At 44.5% G+C, this 17,800-nt stretch overlaps 1 protein-coding gene across 4 annotated transcripts in view; it reads left to right on the top strand.

Annotated features, from left to right (window-relative positions):
• Positions 1–5,951: 5,951 nt before the first annotated feature.
• Ph4alphaefb (prolyl 4-hydroxylase subunit alpha-1) overlaps positions 5,952–17,800 on the top strand; it is a 216,296-nt gene continuing 204,447 nt past the window's right edge. For all 4 annotated transcript variants that reach the window (XM_076830978.1, XM_076830979.1, XM_076830980.1 and 1 more), the window contains exon 1: positions 5,952–6,219. The gene's annotated coding sequence lies outside the window, so the exon portion shown is untranslated. The remainder of the gene's footprint in view (positions 6,220–17,800) is intronic.

Below are 17,800 nucleotides of genomic sequence, written 5' to 3'. Positions count from 1 at the left end.
GTGACGGTTTGAAGAAACAGTGTGGCTTATATTGTCCGTGTTCTGTCACTTGGAGCTCGGCACACGATAAGTTTCAAATATGTGTTCGCGTGAACGTTTCTTCATTGATGGAATGAGTGGATTTAATTAATCAAGCTTTTTCTTACTAATGAAATGCTAAGGATACTATTTTAGAACTGAAAATTACAGAACAGTGCTTTATTTTTTAATTTATAAGTTCATTTACTAAATAGAAGATATCTGATTATCTTCGCGCAATTTTCAAGTAAACTTTCACAATCCTCCCCTTGAAATCTATGCTCCTCAATTTTAAAGTATCTGCATTCAAAATAACCTCCTGTAGTAACTAATATCCCAAGATCAGCTTGATGCAGGTAGTTTAAAGCTTTTCAAGTGTTCAGTTTCTCAATTTTTCAATTGTGCAAGTTCTCAACTTTTCAATTATTCCATTTATCAACTTTTCAATTATTTAAAACCGTCTACTCAAATCACAACCCCCTCTACCTATTCCTACAACTTCCCCTACCACAACCCCCCATTCCTTCCAGCGACTCCCAACATCTTCCCCAAACAACTCCATCCCTCGCCCAAAGGCCACCCATAAATTCAATCCCGCAGGGTTAAACGACCATCCCCCGCGAATGAACATCCAATTGCATGCAATTACCGGTGGCACAGTCTCCAAAGGCAACTGGAAAAACCGCGTTGCTTGGGGGATTAGCCGACGCCAGGCGTCCCTCTGTTCAGCCAGCCCGATAAAATCGGAAATACACGATCGCGGCAGGCAGAACTGGGGCTTAGCAAAGGCAGCGGAGGGTGTACATTTCGAAAGATTAGCAACAAAGAGGCCCTGTGTCAGGAAGTTTCCGACAAAGAAAGCGAGTATTTTTCCTCCGACCATCCCCTCCGCTCTCTCTCTCTCTCCCTCCCTTCCGCAGTCTACCAGCGCGTTTTCCACTGGCTGCTCGCTAATTCCACGCCCAACCCTGTCATCCTCGTTGGGGACGCTGTACACGCGCCACGCGCATATAGACGCGTTTATATGTATGCACACGGCTCGCGGGCGGAAACTTTTCGGTTTCGTCTGCATCCCTTCCTGGCCAGGTGGCAAGCCCGGCGTCGCGGCTGGAAAGACTTTCGCGAACTCGTAAGAAATTAAAGTTTCGCCGCGAGCCTCCAGCCGCCCCGCGAGTCGCTCCCCCCGGCGTTGTCGGCGTCGTCCTCGCTGCAGACTCCTCCGTTGCACCCTCCGCCTCCCTCTGTGGTCTTCGAGGCTCAGGGTTCCGCCGCGAGTCCGAGATATTTCGAGGAAATAAATCGACGTACGCGCTGGGTGGACGTGGAGATTTTGGGGGGGAAGGTGCTTGTGTGTTCGCTCGCAGGTGGTGGAGGGTGATGGTGGGGGTGCAGGGTCGGTGAGGGGTGGTTTTAGGAGGAAATGGGATAGGTCTTTTTGCTGTTGAATATTATGGTACGACGAGGTGTTGCGTTTAGTAATGTTCAAGGGGGTTGACTGGGGGATTGTGCCGTGGGGTTGGAAGTGTTAAGGGTTAAGTGGAATTGGCTCGAGTGGAAGAATAAGGGCGGCTGAGTCTGCTGTTCGTTGTTTGGGTGCATTTGTGCGATTGATTTTTAGGCAAATGTAGATGCAGACGTTGTGTTGATTTTTTATAGTAGGGTAGATGCACCATTTGTGGCCACTTGCACACTAGTTTTGGCTATGTTTGGTACTAGTTTTGGCCACTATCTAAATTTAATATAACGGGTTTAAATAAATTTGAAATAAGGAAGGATTTAAATAAGACAAATACAGTATACTGCAACAATGGTTTATTTTATTACATTTAGTTGAAAATAACATTTGCATGTACTTAAATATTTACATACACAGCAAAATAGGCCACAACTGGACAGTACATTCTATCAGTTTTGGCCACCGGATGGCCAGAAATGGAAAATTTATTAAAACACTGTACCACTTCTTGCCACATAATTTTGCTCGTAATAGTGAATTAAATTTGATAATTTTATACTTTCAGAATAATTTCGAAACTATATTTAACCTATATCTACCATAATTTATATATTAACATACTTTGATTAGTAAATATGGGAATTTTACTTACCGTACATCCTTCACGATTATTACAAGAACAGCGAACCGTTTACACACTTCTTAAAAAATATAATGTTTTTTCGCGTAAGCAATATATGTAACCTTAAATTTCTGGCGGTATACTAACCAAAACATTTACGGTGTGAAATTCTACACATAATTATGCGTCAGCAGGCAGTTTCAAGCTAAGAAAACCGCGATAATTATGCACATGGCCAAACACAGTACAATGGCCACAAACGGTACATCTACCCTACTGTTCCTTTAACCCTCGAGCGGGCGCGCTTTGTCAACTCCGTTCACCGATCTGCGTATTTCCTTCATTAGGCCTCGGTAAGGCAAACATTCTCTCCGCGCGATCGTGGTGCGTTTCAAGAACCCTATAATGCTTGTGCCAGTTGATTTTCATTTTTGATGTTCAAAATGTTTTACATATACTATTTTTGTGTGTTTTAAATACATTTACTGCATTCTTGGATACATTGCCAATATTTTCCCATCACATTTAATTTAACTTACCACTGTCAACGGAGAAATCATTTCTGAAGTGTAAATATACAAGGGGGCTAAAATGATTATTTTCAACCGATGAACTTAGTTCACCACGCGCCTGCTCGCGTACCTCTCATTGGCGCGCCCGCCCGAGGGTTAATTGGTCCTCACGGTGGAGATATTGTTTAACCGTTTTAAGGTTCACTGCGTGGCGCGAATAAAAACATAAGTTCGCGTAACGTGGCCGTTGCCGTGGAAAAAATAAAAAAGAATAGCTTGTAACTGGAGAAATACGCGGAACGAGGAGAAACGATGGGAATAACGGTAATAGTAAAACAGGTAGGATATTGATACTGAAATTTTTATCGCAGTCACTGAAGTTTGCAATTCGAAGAGCAGTGCTCCCCCATCAGTAGCTTGCAATTCTTAAAGCGCAGCTAAAATCCTCTAACTGCAAGCAATCTACAAAGCACCCTCGATCAGGTTTCTACACTTCCCAGGACTTCGCTTCAGACTTCATCCGACATTCAACCCGCCGCAACAATCATCCCTTAAAACCGGACGGCGAAGAAAAGTGGGGCAAGTAGAGCAGCCGCCATTACAAGCACGACCTCCCAGAGTTCCCACCCCCGCAAGCGTCTACAACTAGAATTTTTGATACTTAAAGGGGTTTGGAGAACTTTATGCTAATGCAACGACGCGAACGCGACGCGCAAGGGGGAGGCAGCCCCGTGACCAAAGAGGACGAGGTCGCGGGGGTTAGAGAATGGAGGGGGATGCAAAAAAGGAAACGCGCCGGCGAAATGAAACGAATCAGTAGCAGGGACATTCACGACGTAGCATGGAAAAGCAAACCGCTGCCGGGTGGGGTCGGGGCAAACTATTATGAAATGGGCGGGGGAAAAAGTGAAACGATTACGAGGAAAATGAGGCGTCGCGAGGAGCGCGGGTGAAATGAGCCGAATAGGGGAAGACGGTGGCGAAGGGTGTCCGCGGGACCGCTTGACGAGGGAAAAACGTCCCGGTGAGAAATGTGGCGGCGCTTAGAGACAAAGGGGCGCGGGGGTGGGCGACGCCGCGGCGGCGAGAAAGAGGGCGCGAGCGATCGCGACGGGAAACGGAACGAGAGGGTGGATGACGCGGACCGAGGGAGCCGGCTGAAAGCTCCAGAGGACACGAGACACAGATAAGCTGGACACGTGCGGTTGCTCGAGGGCTTTGTATCGATTGCTGGATTCGATTTTCGGATTTGTTGGCCGCAGTGGTGCGGGAAGAATTGAAAAATGGAAGACAGTTTCTGTCGAGTTTTAGAGGGGCAAGGGTTAGGAGAAAATTTGAGGTTTCTTTTTTGTGTAGAACTTTGTTGCACTTGGGGGTGCAACTGAGTTGAGGGTAGTTAACCCTGTCTGGAGGGGGGCTCGCTATTCATCCTTGGCGCATAATATAATTTTGTTGATAAAATTCACAGAATAAGCTTCTGTTGTAATCTTACATTCTAATTTTTTAAGGGATCATGCTCAGTCAGGCGGCCGAAAAAAGGGTGGTCTTTGGAAATTTTTTACTCAAAAGCTATAACACATTTCTCAAAAAATCTTTTTTTATTTTTAGGATTACATCTAGTACCGTGCATCGTAATTTTATTATTTAAAAATATTTATTAATAACTAAGTTATTGTCCATCACTCGAAGGTTCTCTAAAAAAAGGCTTCTGCGGTGAACACTGCTGCTCGAAAGTCGATCATCTAAAATAAAAAATTCAAAAGGATTTACTTATTATTATATTATATTATCTAGTATTTGAACAAAGGATTTTTTTTTATCCGATGCTTAGTTCTCTTTTAATTGACGAAAATCAGGCATGATTTATGATAAAAATTAAAACTTTTACTTTAAACATCAGCCATTTTTTCCCAAATCAATATTTCGAAAAATCCTTCGTTCAAATACTAGATAATATAGTATAATAAGTAAATTATACGCACTAATCTAGCCCCAACCAATACTAATACCCTGGACAAATTAGAAACTGGAATGCGTTGTTCGGAATAAGTCAACGGAAATACTGTACAGAGGGGAGGAAGTGCAGTATTTAAATATATAACATAAAAAGACAATTTTGTTTGAAATGTAAAAAAAGTATTTTCAAGTATTTTTGAAACACCCTAAATATTTTATGCTGTCGAAATCCCTTAATGTAACCTTCTCGAAAAACAAAGAAACTACGTACTCCTACCCCTCCAACCTTCAACAACGAATCATATGCGACAACCACTTGTCACAATAAAGGCTAGAAAATATGTCAAAATTTTGCAACTTTTTCGCCTCATAACTTTTCAACGAATAGATTCCTAAACTCAATTGTTATTTCAAACTAATTGTTATTTCTGCATGTTATTTGATACGTCCTTTAGATCCATATAAATTTTCGGTGAAAGAAAAAGGTTTCCCAGAGGAAAAGTTCACATAAAAATATGGATAAATGCGGTGAAATCAGTGAGGATTAACTCTTCTTTATACAACACAAAATAGACATTTATTCAACGTTAATACTTGCAGCTGCACGTGTTCGCATTTTCTCCGCGTCCAACTTCCTTCCTTTAGAATTTACCATAACCCCCAAAACATAAAGATAATTACATAAGAAAACAGTCTATAATTTCATGACCCGCTAGGGTTCCCTATAATTCAGTCTCGCCATCTACATGTAACTATGTATAAGTAAAAACATCTTCACAAAAAAAGTCTTTCACAGACTCAAGTGTTCCACAAGAAGACTTTAATGTTTTACCATAACCTTTCCGCATTTCTAGAATTTCAATTTTGAAGATATCCAAACGAACCTATCCCAGAAGACTTTTCATATTACCATATAACGCATTCCCATCTCCTTCAGCAAACTTCCCAACAGCTTTGACACATTCTTAACTGTAAAACTTCCCACTCCTTAATTAATCTTTGGCTGAAACTTGTCCCAACCTCAAAGTAACCCATCTGAAATCAGCTAAGCAAGCCTCGACGTCGACAGACGGCGACAGTGTGTACTCGAGCCGCGTTCGTCGTCTAAATTCAGGATTGTAAAAATCGTAAAAACTCCGGCCATTCGGGATAATTATTCAGGCCGCGGATTTGTTGGAATTCAGTCAGCGTTAAATTCTTGTGTGTTATAAAATTCAAGTCACTCGGAGTCGACTGCTCTGGCACGTGCAGAAACGAGAAACCCCAAGAGCGCGAGGGTGCTAGCTGGGACCGCGTGCGATCGAGCGAGACCGAGCACGGTGGCAGTGGTGGGGGGGCTGGTGCGCGACGTGAAGCAGGGGACGCGTGGCAACACGCTCGCCGCAGCATCCGCGTGAAGTCAGTCGGCTGTCGGATCTCGTGCCGTGCGGGTCGCTTGTTCGCTTCGACTTTCCGTTCGTCCACGGGAAACACGCACGCCGCGAGCGCGTGCTTTCCCCCCCCCGGTGTTCCTAGTGCGCGTCCAGTGTAACTCGCCTGTCCTCGTCCCGTGAACAGTTCCACCGACCTACGGAATTCACCGACCGTGCTCCAGGTACCTGTGCGGGCCGTGCAACGTGACAGTCGGGGAAGGTCGTTGGACAAGCAGGGCACCGGTGAGTCAGCACCTAATTTTCAAGTATTACAACCGCCTCGTTAAACGCCGCGAGTATCTCGGCCTCGAAACGCGATACCTCGTTCCTGCGACTGGGGCTGTCCAAATCCGAGTTCCGTTTATAACGTCTTCGCCGACAGGCTACGAAAAGCACGCGGCTGTCGCGTGTTACGGTCGAGATGTAAACAGTAGCGCGTTAGGAGTGTTTTATGAAGGACGATGCACAGCCAGTTTCGATTGGGGTGAGCGAGTCACGAAGGAGGACACGGTGCCACGAGTCCCGTGGCTGGTGAAACGAGGGAACGGGTGAAGTCGAGTGACAAATGTGTGTCAAAGCTGCATCCGTAGCGGCCGACCGACATTTTCTGTGGGGACGTGACCGCGACAATCCTGTACGCCTCCGCTCGTAGCGCGCGAAATTCAAGTGGCGATTTTTCGTGGACCGCTGACGCTCGCCCCGGTTCGATGGAAACTCCGGCGGTTTCGTTGATTCGGGGGCGATGCGTGGCTTAATGAACAGCGGCGACGGCCCGGCATCGCGATAGCGTTGTGTCACCGGCCGCCGCGTCATACGGGGAGATACGTCCCACGCGTATTTCAGCGCTCGCCGCCGACTTTCCTGCCGGGTGATATAACGTGGAGCGCTCAACAGGGCCGGGTACACGCGGCTGCACTCCGCTATGCATACTTGCGTCGCGTTTTTATGCGCTTCCCGTGACGCGTCTTAAAATATGGAGCCGCGGTTGCCGCTCTGCTACGCGCAGTGGGATGATGTATTTTCGATGCCCCGGGGGCTGTGTTCGCCGCGCCCTTAATGTAAACACGTTTTTCGGTGGAATCTTGGAGATTTTTTCCGGGTTATCGCCCGGAACACGCCTCGTATTACGCTTAAGTGAACTTGGGCGTGAGAAATGGAGGAAATTTATGGAGTCCGAGTTGCAGGGAGGAAAAGGGAATTACTTAGGCGGGATATGAAAGCGCTTTTTTGGTTAATATTTGAAATGCTTTGGTAGGTTTTTTTGTTCAATTTAGTGGACACTTTTTCGTCGTTCTTCCTGTTTTACATTCTTTAGCTTTGGATGAGATGCTGTGAATTTTTCAGTGCGCGTAGTTCTGTGGTTTCTGGATATATAATTAGTTATTTGTGCTTAGATTCTCTAGTGTTCAATTCCTCAGGTCTTGTATTCTAAGTTCTTGAGGTTTTCAATTCTTATCATTGTTCCTTTGCAATTACTCCATTTTTGATTAGTCAATTTCATGGATTTTCTATTATTCAATTTCTCAACCTGCCAAGTATGCAATTCTTCCACACTTCAATTGTTCAATTCGTCAAGTTTTCAATTATTCAATTCGCCAACTTTTCAATTATTCAATTCGCCAACTTTTCAATTATTCAATTCCTCAACTTTTCAATTATTCAATTCCTCAACTTTTCAATTATTCAATTCCTCAACTTTTCAATTATTCAATTCCTCAACTTTTCAATTATTCAATTCCTCAACTTCTCAATTATTCAATTCCTCAACTTTTCAATTATTCAATTCGCCAACTTTTCAATTATTCAATTCCTCAACTTTTCAATTATCCAATTTCTCAACTTTTCAATTATTCAATTCCTCAACTTTTCAATTATTCAATTCCCCAACTTTTCAAGTATTCAATTCCCCAACTTTTCAAGTCTTCAATTCCCCAACATTTCAATTATTCAATTCCTAAATCCCAAACCCTCTTTTCGATACCCCCTATCCTTCAATTTCTAATTCTCCCGGCTCTCAACTGAAACTCCCTACCCTTTCAATTCCACGTTTCAATTTTCCATCGCATCGAACCTCGAATTACCCGATTCCTAAGTTCTCCCACACCTCCGGGCTCCCCTCACTCCCAAGTATTTTGACTCTGAAAAGCCCATTACGTCTCGCAGTTGCCCCAAGTTCCCAGATTCTTCGCCGGAGAAATTTACGTCCGTCCAGCCTGCGGATAATTAGATTCTTATATTACGAGAAGTTTTGAGTGGGCGTCATCCTATTAAGGCTGCGAAAACGTCTCCCGCTCAGTGTCGTTCGCTTCCACGAACCGATTGAAGGGAATCCTCCTCCTCCCCCTTTACAACAAAAACTTCGTCCCACGGACGATCCTCTTTCCTCGGTGTCTTTATTCCGGCCATGCTGTTCGCCGCGCGTCACGCGAAACGATAACGTCTCGCGGTTGCTTTCTTTCCAAACAGTTTCCGGCCCCCCCGTGCCAGCCCGGCGAAGGGGTTCCGTTTGAACAGCCAGTTTTCTGCCAGCTTCCCGCGATGTTTGCATTACGATTGTTCCTCCGGGAACTTCGGTGCCCGCCCTCGAATTTTACACGATCCCGAATGTTTGGATCGACCAGATCGCGGCGCCATCCTCCGCACGCGTGCACCGAATCCCCCCGGCTCCCCTCGAAACGACCGTATAATCCCCTCGGGATAGCAACCCGGCGCTGCGCATCCCGCGCCCCGCGCAGAATTCGGTATTAGGGACAGAAACTACGAGGGGAACTCGTACACGTAAACAGAAGTCGAGCCCGGCTTCTTCGGGATCAAAGTCGATGGGAAGATCTTTTGAACTCGGTGCGTCTCAAGTGGAACCTGCTTACCTTGGAGTTTTCACACATTTTAAGTATTCATTATCGAGGACAGTCGCTTACGAATCCTGAGACGCCCGAACCTGCGTAGAACCTTTCGATGTTCCCCGAACTTTCTGACTACACGTTCTCGGGAAAAAAGGAAGCGTACCGTAGAATGGGTGTTTTCAAAGTAAATCACCGGACTTCGGAGCTTTCCAATCTGTGCGCATCGAATGCTTCGATGTTTCTGCTGCTCTCTGGCCCTTCTGGCTTTAAAGATTTGCTATTGCAAACGGAATAATAAAGGCATCGCTTGCAAGCACACGTTAAACTCACCTTCTCAGGATGCTTGAAGTTGATTGAATTTTCCTGAAATTCGATGCAGTAAGTTCGCCACGTGGCGCAGAGGAAATTGTTAATCCAATGAGTCTACTTTGATGCTATCTTGCTGGCAAGTATTCCACACTCGTTATGTAACTTGCAAACGTTGCATTTGGTCTCTGAACCCGCAGCATCGAGGCACATCGCCACCAACATCGAAGCTCGCTCGTACATTGGAGTAAGTTGTCGCTGACTTTCGTCGAGCGAATTGCGCCGTGCGATGACGTCGTTACTCGAGCAACTTACGACGCGTGCGCTTCATTAGATACCGCTACTCGATCTCCACGTGGCGCCAATAAAACGACGAACACTTTCTAACGATTTTTTTTTATGGTCCTCTGGTTGTGCTAAATGGCAGAGGTATGTTACGTTGTTACGTAACCGGGGAAGATGAGTTCAATTTTTACTTGAAAATACCTGTGTCCTGAGCGAGACTTAAGGGGAGGTTCCGGTCTAGAGCCCATGAAAATAGGTGATCTTTAGGAATTAATTAAAGGAAAACTACTGTATATAATTTAATGAAACTTTTTGCATTGTGTTAAGGATGTTTTAAATTAGAGATATATATTTTTTGTTTTATAATTAATCTTTGCAGACCGCACTGGGGAGTCGTTAAAGTCAAGGTGTCAAAAAATTGATCCAAATCGGTGGGACCTGTATCTCCAAAAGTTATTATCTAATTCGACTGAAAGTTTTTTTATTTTGAAGAATATACTTCTGGCTAGGGGAGAAACCAGAACAAATTTAAAAAATGACATTTCTTAGAAAATAACGACACTTGAAGTTTGAAATCACTTTTTCATTATATTTTTCGTCCTTTCAACGCCTTTAAAAATTATAAATTTTCCATTTTTCTATAATGTTTCTGGTTTCCCCCCTAGCCAGAAGTATATTCTTCAAAATAAAAAAAGTTTCAGTCGAATCGGATAATAACTTTTGGAGATACAGGTCCCACCGTTTTGAGAACATTGTTTCGAGAAAAGCTCGTTTAAAGTTTTACGCGAGTGCCGAGTGGCCGATTGTCGTCCATGCATTTGCCGCTACTCAAGTCCCTATACACGTTTTTATTGCAAAGAAATATCCAAAAATAGAACTCACTTCCCCCGTTTGTGACTTTAACCCTCTGTATGCCGAAGTTCAACCGCAGCGCACACCTCGTGCGGAAATCCTCTGGTCACATCTATTAAACACGCTCAATGAACGCTCATTGGCGTTTACCGCACAGGCTGCACCGCTCGACGCCTATACGTATTCAAGTTTCATACCACCCGAAGGGTTGAAGTGCTGCAAATATTTAACTCCATAGAATAATATTCCCTCACGCGAAGCTTTGTTTCCGCAACAATCGTGTTCGAAAATCCACCCTCTACGAGTACCTACACGTGATTCAAAATTCGTTCTACCCTTAAATCAATTTTCTCCAGAACAAAACTCATAATTATGTGCCTCTCCTCTGTCAATTACGAATACCGACGCTTGAAAGACGTAGATTCCTAGCGGATTTATTTTTTAGTTATAAGATTACTAATCACGTTATTAAGTGCCCTGAAATTCTACAACTCTTTAGATTACATATGAACGTTAACACCGTATCTAATGTGTTCGACTTCTTCGACTGCTCATTTCATACATTTAGAACTAGAGTTATTAATCGTATATGTAACTAGCTGTTATTTTGTTTTACATTGGCTTTTGTGTGCTTATCTCTATGTGACTTATTCTGCCACCATATTGCGTATTATGTATGTAATTTTCTAATCTGTGCTTCATTTCTCAGTGTATACACTGTTGTATATTGACTTATCAAAGGGCTTCCGTTTAAATAAATAAATAAATAAATAAATAAATAAATAAAAAACACCATTCGAGAAAAGTTCGACAATTTAGATTTATTTGGGACGGACTAATTTTCGAATTTTAATTTTCTCCATATTTTATTCTCCATCTTCGATTCGGTTTTGCATTAAGAATCACTTTATTATTGGTTGCACCGCCCTGTGTATGATCTTCGTATATTACAGCTCAGAGCGGTTGGGGTGAAAGGTACTGTTAGACACGATGTAACGCAAAGTTGCGGGTTGAAACTACCCCGCCACGAAGTCCACCCTCCACCCCCTCGCCGGCCACTTCCCTAATAACCGACGAAAGAAATAACAATCTGGATTAAGCCAAGCTTAAACGCGTTATCAGGATTGATGCTACGGGAGAAGTTTGCCCACCGGCGGGACGCGCACCCTCGCCACCCCGCGTTTACGATTATGAGAAACGCGGCTCGTTATCCACCGCTGTTGCGGTCGCGGCCGCTTTGCAAAATTCTTGCTGGGATTTTCGGGACTGAAAAATGGGGTGAAAGTAGCGCGGGAGATACTGCGCGGGGATGGTGACTGGCAGGTAGTGATGGAAGTGAACAGGATTTGAGTTTTGGGGCAAGGATAGAAATTTTTAAAAATTTTTAAATCTTGTGATGACTTGGAGGTTTTGGGAGTTATGGAATAGTTGAGGTTTCAATTTAAAGTCACTTGTGATTACGAAAGTGAATTCTTTAGTTTATAGTAATATCAGCAGGTAGAGTTGAAGTTTTCCATAGCTTGTTCTTCAAAACTTTCACAACAATTTTAGTCTCAAAACTCGGTAATTTAGATTTGTTTAAAAAAAAATTTAATGAGGTTTGTCGAAGCTCCTACTATCAGAATAAGTCGCGTCAGAGACACTTAGTTTCTCCTATCAATAGTAATAATTTACAGTAGACTAAATAATCCTGGACCCTAACTTTCGACTGACATTTCAACAAGAGGACCTAACGCAGCCACTAAATACTAAACAGTAATGATCTCGCAATAAAGGTTCACAAAGAAAAATGTGCGAATATCATTTCCTCTCGAAACTACGTTAAACATCTCGTAAGCTCCGACTCAGCTGCTCTCACAACTTTGCATCAGTGTCGTCAATATTCCAAGCTCCATCACTGCGCGAAAGCTCGTTAAAGTCTGAGTTATGCACGAAACAGAATCTCTAATAACGATCGCAAGAAATGTGATTGATCTAGTCCGCGGAGTCAATCCGATAGGCTATAGACAGCGCGCATGAATCGTTCACGCCAATCGCTGCAGTTTCCATCATCGTCACTAGGCCTGTGTATTGAATTAATAAACGACGCTCACGCATCGCGCCACTGGCAGACCTACTTCCCTAGTTGCATTAACAACGAGCTCCACCTATTCTCAACTAGCAGCCTCCGTTCCCAGCAGCAAGCAGGGAATCTTCGCCTAGAAACAATTACAAAATCGCCGCTTCGAAACACTCCCTCCAACGACTCTCGAGAATCGTAATTTGCCGGCGTTAAAAGCTCGCCTGAAATCCAACGACTATCCGAGAAAGTGACGACGAAGTCAGTCCCTATCGGAAGCTGACATGGTAGCGCGACTCGCGATTATGCGCCAGCATGGGCGTGCAACGCGCGTCGATGCAACTTCCAGGCGACCCTGCGCCCACGGATGTATCTCCTCGAGGTCTCGAGCAACACCTAGGTGAATATCGTCCAAGGTTAATCAGCGGCTCGTAACACCGAGCTGGCAGAGAATAGATCCAGTGATAAGATGATGGGACTACCCAGATCGAGAATAGACACGAATTTCGTGGGTTACAAGCGAGGCAGCTCTGTTTAATCCATAACTAGCATGTCGGAAATGGGGGAAAAGATGAAACCTCCGAGGGCGATTGGGGGTCTACGTTGGCCCTTCTCCTCGAAAAGCGTCTGATTTTTATTTGATTTTTAACAAGAATTGAAAGTGTTATTACAATGTACTTTCAAGAAAATTACTTTTAACAAAATTATGAACTATGACACTATTTAAAACGAAAACTAATGAATTCTCGGGATGGGAAAATTGAACTGTCTTTGCTGACGAACTCTTTCGGAATCACATCCTTTTTTTTCTTTTTTTAAACTTCACATTCAAATTATCAACCTTTTCCGGTTGCTAAACTACCACTTCCGTTTCCCTTCCGAGACTACATTCAAGCGCCCACCAACAGTCTGACGCTTGCGTTCTCGATTGGCGCCAAAATAATTTCGTAATTCAATCATTCATGACTTCATGTCGTCATTAGTAATAGCATTAGTAATATATTGTAAAGTTCGACTATCTATTTGCTCAACCCTGTGTAAACATTGTAACGAAATAAACAATACATCTTAATTAAATTTATTCATTATTTTTTTTTATTCTCCGACAAGCATATCTCTGCTCGAGTTTCAAAGAAATTGAATGAAAATTAAGTTCCTTGGGTCGAATGTTTGAAAACCTGATTGATAATTTAATTCACAAAGTATTAGCTGCTCGTATCCACAGACTCCATGATGAGAAGGAAAAAGTTGTTTGTCCGCGTGCATTACACGGATTCCACTGATGCGCAACGCGAAGCCGACCTATTAGCAACGATCGAATTACGGGGATCATTTCGCAGCTAATATGTATGTAGCCGTGCATCAAATCAATTAGCGGCCATCACGAAAATTCATTGCACCGAATTGCATCGCGAGCCCCCCGTGATGCAGCATTCCGATGAGCGAATGGCGTCGCCCGTTGGTTTGGCGGCGCTCTTTTGTGACCACTGCCTTTTCACGGGCGTTGTTAAGGGCCTGCCGGATCGGAATGAATTTTAAGGACCGCCTGGTGCGAGGCACTTGTCGCGACACCGACCGGTCGATTGTTTAGCGCGACCCTTTATTCGAAATTGTTTCGAAATTCCTGGCGCGCGAGTGGATCGTTCGGCGCAGTTAAGGCCGTTTTCTTTTATGTTAAAGCCGGCGGTACCACGGTGAAACGAGCTACTGAACTCCAGCACTTTGCTCCCTTATCCTCCTGGAGACCTTGCTTACTCTGCTGTTTTATTTCTCTTTCTCCTTTGCCTGCGCCACCCCCCCTTTGCCCTCGCACAGCCTTCCTCTCTTTTTCTCATTTACAAGCTTCCCGCGTCTCCCTTCCTCCTCCAATCTCTCCCTCTGTCACCTACCATCGCCTTGCGTAGGTACACGCCATTTCCCGTTTTCTCTGCTTCATTTAGAACCCTTATATATCTTCCAGCGTCTTCTTGTCTGTAATCCGTAACCTTGCGCACAGATGTATTTCTTTCATTCCTCCCACGACCTTGTGCACAGCTGTCCTCTCTTCGTGGTCGTTTGTCACCTTTGCAACCCCCTTTCCTCCCAGTTCTCCGTCACTCTGCTCGTCTCTTAGACCTTCTCTTTGGTCTACAAATTTGCATCCCTCTTTTCTGCCGTTCCTCCTCGTCTGTAACCTTGCGAGCTCTTCTTCTGTCTTCGTTTTTTCGTCCCCAATTTGTGCATCTCGAGTCTCCGTCTTCCTTGTTTGGAATCTTTTACTCCTCCCTTTTCTTTTCTTCTTTGCCAAGGTATTGCACCCCGTTTTCTCTTCGTCCACAGTCTTGCGATCTTCTTCTGCCTTACTTTTTGCGCTCCCAATTTGTGCACCCCAATTTCTGTCTTTCTTGTTTACAACCTGGTATTCCACCCTTTAAGTTTTCTCTCTCCTTCGTCGCATTGCATCCCCTTGTCGTCTTTCGTCCTCGTCTACAACCTTCCCCAACCCTCTTCCACCGCGCTCTTACTCTACAACTTTGCATCCCCTATTTTCCGCCGTCTTCCTCTCAGTTTCACCACCACCTGCCCCTAGTTACCCCGCTCCATCCCTGTCTGCTCGAGGCCCCCCTCGTTTGTCCAACAGGCGTTCGTCGAGGCCACGTCGTCGCGCGTGTCGCTCTTAAACTTCCCTCGTTTCTTCCATTCTCTGGTTGCGCGCCGGTCCTCTCGCGAGGTGTCCGTGAATTTCGTCGGCCCCTCGTGAACGAAATAAAGGCACTCTCGTTAAAACGAATCTCCTGCTGGAATTCAAATAGACTGTGTTCCACCGGATTCCTCCTCTTTGCTTCTGTTCTCCCTCCCTCGTCTTCTCCCTCTCTCGCATATCTTCTTCCTTCGAGACTCTCGGCGTTGGAGGGTGATTCCTGGTGTGGTTTTCGGTGGGTCGATCGCTGTGGAAATTCTGTTAAGAAAGACCCTTTAAGGTCGTCGTGAAACTGCCGTAATAGTTTAGATAATCACCTCCTCCTACCCCAATAAGTTCCTCGCTAATTAAAGTATCCCCTGTGTGGGTTGTTAGCGTGAAAACACCGCATGGATAATAGGACTTGTCGACGAAAAATAAAATCCGGGGGCGATGGGACTCGAACCCGCGATGCGCGAGTCCTCCGGATTACTGGTCAGAAGCGTTACCAATTCCCCCAACGCCGACTCTCCGATCTGACTCTCTTCCGAACTCTACAATACCCAAACTAATTTTATTCTTCGCTAAATCTTTGAATACTTCCCTCGAATTATTTATGCACCCCTTTCGATCTCCAGAAACGAGGAAGGTATTTCAAGGAGCGCCACCTATAAGTCACTCATTTAGGGAGCAATATTTCCACATTAAATGCCCATTACGTGGCCCCCCATCATTTGTCAAGTTTCACCCCCCACCGTACTCGGCTAATGCCTCAGAACTGCCCAGGAACTCGATCCCCTAATTGTCTCGAGTGGCACATTATTATTCGACCTCTGTACAAGGTCCACGACAGGGTCGAGAACGGAAGTTATGCTCGGAGTGATGAACGGCTGGGGAGTTGACCTTGAGTGGCCCAATTTCTTGCGACCCAGCTGTAGTTGGGGCGACCTTCCACCCCCTCATTTGTCAGGGAACACTATCCACTCTCCCGCCAAATATTAAGCAAGATCAAGGTTATAGCCACCACACGTGACCCCATGCATATTCTAGCCTCCATTTTTCCACGAGACGCGGAGTTTCATTAGAAAGAAACGTCAATCGAACGCCCAGGGGGTTTCCAATTTGTAGAAAATACTGCCATTGGGGAATGGTGTCCCTTTGACAGTAAAGAGCTTCCGCTCGAAGCACCGACTGCCTCAAAAAACTCGAAAAGCTAGCAAATTCCTGGCCGACCCCTTTGCACGGGCAACCGTGCATAGTGGACTGCATAGTTCTTCCAATCGCGATGGCCGTTTCGGAGCCCCCTGCCCACTCGGCCATCAAGAGCGTTCGCTCTGCAATTACATGGCTGTTGAACCTGATTCAGGGGTTATTAAGACCGCTTAATTTCCAAAATTGCTCGAATGGCAGAGGCTGGCTCAGACGGGCGAAACAATGCCTCCAAGTGGAAACCTTTTAGCGATTCTGGCGGAGGGTGTTCCTTGCGAAAAGGGGATAGGGGTCTCTTCGAGGGTTTCAAGTCGGCATCCTCGCTGGGAGTCCAGCTTTTCCTGGGGCTGAACTGTGTTCTTCGGGATAATTTCAGGTTCTGACGCGACGAGATTTTCGGGATTATCTACTATTTAAATATGTACCATTAGTGCCTAGTGATTGGTAAAATCGAGGAGGTCCTGAGCATTTGGGTCGATCTTATATATTTCCTATTTTTATTCTACATATATTAATTCTATATTATTATATAGGAAGAATTGTCGTACTCAGTTTCCCGCATTTTTAATTCCTTTAAAAACTTTGCAAACTATATACATAGTAGCACTCGCCAAATGCAGATGGATCATTTCACAGTGAACAGCTGTAATCTTCTATTTCAATTACAACAGTATTTATCATCCTAATTAAAATTTCTATTCCTCACGCACTAACGCCAGGACATACGCAACGTCTTTTTAACCGGCGCATCGAGCGTGAGGGATACGAGGTTGCGCGGAGGCGACAGAAAAATCCCCAGAAGCCCATGGGCACGGCGTCGCGACAGGGGATCGAGCTTTTACGAGGGGAAATTTTGAGCAGCCGTCAGCTCGTAAATAAGGCGCCTCGCTGAATCACGAGATGGGTGGTGGAAGGTTTACACGGGTTCTCGTGTCTGGGCCTGAATGCAAACCGTCCGCAATTAGATCCCGAATCGCGGGTGGATACTTGGATATGCGTGGCATGTAGAAGTTGAAGGGGCTGAAGAAGTTCTGCCGGCGAAGATTGCGCGGCGGAGGGGTGGCTGAGGGCTCGAAAAATACCTCGAGGAAATGTAGGGGCTGAGAGCATTTAAAATGCGCGCTACGAATTAGAAAAGGGGAAGCCCCCTTCAATTGAGAAACATGCACAGTGGGGAAATTTCGCGATTTTATGGCCAAAACCACAAAAATAAATTTTTCAATTCGACAAAATATATGCAAATGTCAATTAAAGAACAAATATGAGTATCAAATGCCGCTAAATTTACTGTTAAATGTTTTAATACAAAGCTCGTATAGACTCGCAAATGTTTATGTTCATGTGAGGTTAGACCGACCGCAAAGAATTAATCCAGATTTTCAAGTTGCTTCAAACACTTATATTGTGTTATCCAAAGATCTGAAAATAATTTCAAGGCATGGATTCAATTCCTGGTGGTGCGCAAGATATATTTTTGTCCTCAAAATAATTATGTTTCGCTTTTTAATACGTAATTTATACAATTTTTAAAGCAGTGTTTTAGAAATAACCTTTTCATATAAGAATCAATTTTCAATACATAAAATAGTTATCAATCCCATAATATCCTGC

The sequence above is a fragment of the Andrena cerasifolii genome, chromosome 2 (assembly GCF_050908995.1).
Source record: "Andrena cerasifolii isolate SP2316 chromosome 2, iyAndCera1_principal, whole genome shotgun sequence".
In the NCBI taxonomy this organism is placed as follows: domain Eukaryota; kingdom Metazoa; phylum Arthropoda; class Insecta; order Hymenoptera; family Andrenidae; genus Andrena; species Andrena cerasifolii.
Note: the sequence above shows the minus strand (reverse complement) of the source record. Positions and strands in the feature narration are given on the sequence as shown.